Raw genomic sequence first — 6,000 nt, 5'->3', positions numbered from 1 at the left:
TCATGAGAGGGAAAAGAAGTGGAAATTGCTGTGTTCTGTCTTTAAAGTTTTTAAGATATTTTGCTGACCCAAAATATTTAGTATCACTTGAATAGACATTCATTTTATTAAAAATCACAGTCCCCTAAAGTGAGCTGTAGCAAATGAATAGTTTGGCAGCCATATGCTGTCACTTGGCCTATATTATTGATTAATGAATTGTTACCCCCACTAAGGGGCAGGCAAAATTTGAGGTGTATGACCTATGGTGGCCTTGAACATCCTGAGAGAGGTGGTTTCTAAGTCTGTCCCATACTGATTTTTTTCTAGTGAGCTTTCTTCCATTCTGGCACTATTTTCCACCCATTTCCTGCTCGTTTCACTCACTGCTACAATTTTAGTATGTAAGAAGCTGACGTTCAAATTCTCATGAATGATGTAATTGACAGTGGAATTCTGTGCTCTTTATAATTAGCAGAGGAGTATTCAAACTGAAACTGTAGCAAAGTAGCCTAATTACTAGAATTGCAACCAGTAATGCTTTGTTCCTTTCTGTTTTGGTTAAATCATTCCAAAGTTAATAATTATCCTAATATTTCAGCCACTGATTTACAGTGTGATTTTATTTTTTTTCCCTTGGTTTTGGCCTTCAGTATATTATACCAACTTAATCTTACTGGGGTTATACTTTTTTTTTTTTTATATTGCATCTTAAACTTAATAGTCCTGCAGAATTTGCACTTGCAGTCTGCCCACACGACTTCTTTGCTCTTGATGTGTAGACTCCTAAATCAGTTAAAATGCTGACTAGTCTTGAATCAAGAATGGGTCCCTGTAAAACTCCCACTTCATACCTTTCCCACTGCCACAAACAGTAAATACTGTGACTATAATAGTCCTATTGAACCAGCTCAAGGAAGGGAGTAAATTGATTTAACTCATGAGGCTGCACCTGACAGTTATAGGAGCAGCCTATGCAGTGTGTTTTCCAGTAGGCTGCTGTCCTCACCTCTTTGTGTTAAGCATCTCTCTTGCTTGGGGTGGGGGGCACAGTTGCAGAAAAAAGGGACATGGAAAGCTGTTCTAGGTGATATGTCTGTCCCAAATTGTTTTTAAACTGTGCACCTCATTAGACTATTAAGTAGATTGATTTTTCTCTCTGCTGTTTCTACTCCTTCACTGAAATGTAGCTGTGAAGCAGTAGCAATTACCCTGGGAGAAATTTGCAACTTCCTGTAGTAAGTTTTATGTGGTTTTGTTTTTGGAGGTTTTTTTCCCATGGTACAGCAGGCTCTAATACACACCTGGGGGCAGGTGGAGATTCTGAAGAGTTCTGCTCTCAAGTTGCTGCTGCTGCAATCAGGTTTTCTTAGGAAATGTCAGAATACAAATGATAGTCCAAGGTCATGAATCACCAAGGAAGGGAAGAATCCTATGAGAAACGCTCCCTTTATAGAATACTTCGTTCTAGGGGTATTTCTTCCTCGCATTCCTTTCTATATTTCAATGAAATCTTTGTCCCAGAGATCAGTACAGTCAGATTTCTAGACAGGTCCAAGATTCAAAACTGGATACATACTTAATAATGAATTTGTCCCCACTTTGTATTAGAGAGGTAAGTATTGCATTTCCCTCTGCTTTGCAAATAAGAAAAACAAGGAAGAAAGCAATTATGTGATTCACCTTAATTGCACAGTAAGTCAGTTGGTGTAGTCCTAGTGTTACTGCTGATCCCATAGACTTGTCAGCAGGTTAAAATTAGATTATTTGCTAATCTGGTGAGACTCCTGTCTGTATAATAAAGGAATTGTGTTTTGGGATATCTCAGCTGGGTTTCAAGTAGGTCTAAATATTCTTGTTCATGAATTACTAGCTTCTTCTAGGTTTTATAATATCCTTTTCTTCTACAAATCTGAACTGAAAATGCTGGGACGTTTTTGTTAATGTGGTGGAGAAACAAGCATCTGTGTTCCCCCTACCCCCATGGACTAAAGCTTTTCACCTAGAAGAAACCACTGCTGCCACAGCAGCTTTATGGAGATGTTGAGGACGACAGTGAAATGTTGCTTGTGAGTTTGTTCTACAGTTAATATGGGTTTGTCAAACATTGCTCATCTGGTAAGTGCCTAATGGGAGAAGGTTGCACACTGACTTTTCAAGATCTCATTACCGCTTTGCATATTTAAAAAAAAAAAAAAAAAAAAAGATAAATAAACATAGCTTAGGAAGCAGTTGCAACATGTGGCAAACCTCCTACGGGATCTCTCCTCCCAAATTTCCTGTAGCTCTTTACTACATGTTCTCAGCATTTCTGTTTACAGTGTCATGGGGTGGAGAATTTGTGATGTGAAGGGGTCTCCCTCCTCACTTTGTAGTATAAATATGCCTGTTACAGGGATAAGCTTAGGCATTGGGCAGGAGATCTACCCTATAGCAGCAGGTTCTTTGTACATTTAGACGAAGTCTTGCACTGAGTTTATTTTTTGTGTTTTGATGTGCAGTGTTAATTTAAAAATCTTGCAGCAGTGCTTGTAGGGTAGTGTAAATCTAACAAAACCATAATGGTGTTCCTTTTAGATTTGGGTTGTGCAAGAGGATAATAATGTGTGTGGGAAGAGGCAAATGAGAAAACTCATTCTATCTAGTCTTGAAGAACAGTAGCATCAGCCCTTCATCAAGATGCTGATGTGCCTTATAGGAGTGTTACTTCTGCTTACAAGAAGATTATGGAGATCACTGCTTTTTCAACTTGCACCAGTCAGATCTGACTCAGTCAGTCCTACTTGAATAGACAATTACACAGTAAGTCAAGAGGATTGCAAAAATTAATGTGCAAATTGATGTGTTATGAAGGAGTATTAAACAATGAAAAATTAAGCTCATCCTTAGAGCGAGTTAACCTGAGAAACAGAATATATGCAAATAATTGCTTTTATCAATCTTTGCTGTTGAGATGCTATAGCCAACTACTGGCACCCTCTGTGAGAAATGTGTTTCAGTTCTGAATCTGGAAAACCACAGACCAACGTCTTTCACATCTTAAATGATGTTACACAAGACTTGTGATCATCCAAAGGTCAGAGCACAAGATCTGTGAACAAAGGGTCTGCTCAGTTCTGCTCCGGTGAAGCAGCTGTTTGCTCAGATTTCAGTTTATTCAGACACAATATGTGCTCTACACAGAGTCTTAGGCTACATAAATTAATGTCTCAACTACTTATCATTTTCCCCCATCATTTTTTTTCACCTATTGTCTTCTTTGTGAAATAACCCCCTTTGTGTTCAACCACAAGTGTCTTGACATACCATATAGATGTCTTGTCATGTTGATTATATTACAAATCTTTTCCATAATATCTTGGTCCATGAAGGAGGATTTTTTCCAAGCTCAAGAGACTAAATTGCTTAGACATGTTTTGTTGACAGACCTTGCAAAGCATCAGGAGCTGAGGCGTTTAACCTGAAAAGTATGAGGTGGTCTCTGCTACCCATGTTTAGCTATAAACTTCTGAAACTTTGCATTACAGCTATAGGAAGGTCAGTAGTAACATAGTACAATTTTGCTTGTGCATCCATGCAGAGTTTCTACTGTACTGAGTTTTTTTTAGCAGAAATTACTTGAACCAAAGGTAGCTTGTTTGTTTGTTTTTACCTGCTCTTGTGACCAAATTTGGTATTCGCCACTGCCAGCATTTCTAGCTTAGCCAAGACACTCTTTAGCAACCTCTTGTGGCAGAAGGTCTGGAGGGATTTTTCTCTCAAGCTTTTGCTCACGCACAGTAAAAAGTACATTTTTAGAGCATGGTGAAAGAATCAGGCATTATTCCACTTACTCTCCTTGTTCTTGATATGCTCCGATTATGGTTTCCTCTTTCCATTCTATTCCTTCAGGGGAAACATTTTGTAGTGCCTGACTTCAGGCACTCTTACAGTACCTGAAGGAGGCTATATGAGCTTCAGTATGTCAATACTTCAAGCATGGAAAAGCTTTTTTGGGATTGTTCAGTAAATGACCCTCATTACACACAGACATAGCACCAGAACAACGAATGGGGCTGCAGAGTTTGTTCCTTAGTGGACAAAGGGTCCAGACCCAATTCAGCTGTACTGTGTAGGCAGTCCTGAAAATGGGGCCCATCTGCTCAATGTCTCAGTTCAGACTGAATTTCCTTTGAAAGACCCCTCCTCAGTAAAATTACAGATCTACATTCTTAATAAATCAAAGTGATTAATTCTACACTTGAATATCCTCAACAGCCTCAAAACCAACAGTTGCAATGCTTCCTGTAGGCATGTGCCATGTGTTCCCACCTAACCCAATGAAGCACTGACAGACTTTTGACAGAGAAATCTGCACTTTAGAATCCTCAAGGTATTGCAATGACATCCGCCTTGCAGCTGGTCACTGCAAAACAGTTTGCTGAACCAGTATTAAAGAGGTTAAGTCCCTGTGCTGGGCTGAACTTGTCTTTGAAAATGGGTACTTCTGATTTAATCTTTGTCTTAGCTTCAGTTTTTAAGTGTGTTAGGAGGGGGTTAGCAAACTTCTGCATGATGATCTGCTGCCAAGACCCTGCTTCCCTGCATGTTTTCAAATCCAGATCAGGGAATCAAGCTGGCTCCCAAGGTGGCCATGGACAGGCTGAGGTAAGAGACAGAAACCAGAAAAGCATCTGAGAAGGTGGATTAGTATTTAAAGTAGCACTTAAGCTTTGTCAAAAAGTGGGGATGAGTGGGGGGAGAGAGGAAGCTGTGAGGGTTCCCCTTCTGCTTTTTGAGCAGCACTTCCAAGCAGGCCCTTTGCCCTCCAACATGAGCAATAAGAAACAGTGAAATCAGATGCTGTGTGAAACAGCAGCCTTCTGAGCCTGTTAGGAGTTCCCTTGCTGTACTCTGAATCTAGAGCTCCTCCTGGAGGTCTGCAAAGTTCAAGCCGCTGCCACTGATGGCGCTCATCACTGCTGCTCAGCATCAACAGCAATGCACTTCAACAACCCTGTTCACATGGAGGGTATGTACAATAGGTAGGTATAGCACCCCTACATATGTCTATACGGGGGCAGCACTGGCTGACTTCAGGTTGTTCAGCAGCTGCACCAAAGTCTCTGGTAGGTTGAATCCAATCACAAAAGTATACATAATACATCTGAATAAATTTACATACTAAATACTTACATTCCTTCTAAAATGCACATTTGCTTTTTTGTGGAGCGGGTGATAAACTCGGGTTGGAGAGGGGGTTCCATGCAATCCTATTTGAATCCACAGAACACTCCTTTCCCACTAAGGCAGTACATCTTTGAAACCTTCTGTTAAACTAATGAGAGGCACCAGGACTTGGTAGCTACATGGGTAAGACCACTAGCTCAGACCAGTTCGGTTCCCACCTATTTTATTAAACTGAGCTCACTTACAAACCACAGATCCTCAGTTTAGACACACACTGCCATTCAAGTCATCTAGGAGAATTATGCCTGCTCTTTGAGAAAACCAAGTGGGTACCTACCCAGCCCTGCAGCCTTAAAAATGGCCTGAGTCACAGCAGCTGGCAAAAAAGCACAGGGGTGCAAAGATCTTGGGAGAGTGGATGTCCCAGCTGCCTCAGCGGGCACCTGCCCAAAGCTCATCTTGTTGAAGAGGAAGACAACAAATAACAATATTAAACGGCAACTGGGGAATTACCAAGAGACTTTTAGTTGGGGGGGGTAATAGAAGTCAGCTAAGCAGACATAGAAGCAGAAGATGAAAGCACAAGGATGTGCAGTGCAAAAAAGCAGGGGAGCAGAAAATGGGGCCAGTGTGACCCTGTCAGACACAGCCATCCAAGTTACACAAGGATATTTAGAAACATCTATGCACCAGCATAGTGTCTTTGCATAAGCATGTTGTCCAGCTTTATCTGATGCACTGCAGATATTGATCCCAAGTGTATCAGTGATGACCAGTTAAGGATGTCTTGATAGCAAAACAATAAAGCACTTAAACTGTGATCAAAAATCACATGAGAGGGACAGGTTTTCC

The sequence above is a fragment of the Chaetura pelagica genome, unplaced genomic scaffold (assembly GCF_000747805.2).
Source record: "Chaetura pelagica isolate M959 unplaced genomic scaffold, ChaPel_1.0 scaffold76, whole genome shotgun sequence".
Classification (NCBI taxonomy): domain Eukaryota; kingdom Metazoa; phylum Chordata; class Aves; order Apodiformes; family Apodidae; genus Chaetura; species Chaetura pelagica.
Note: the sequence above shows the minus strand (reverse complement) of the source record.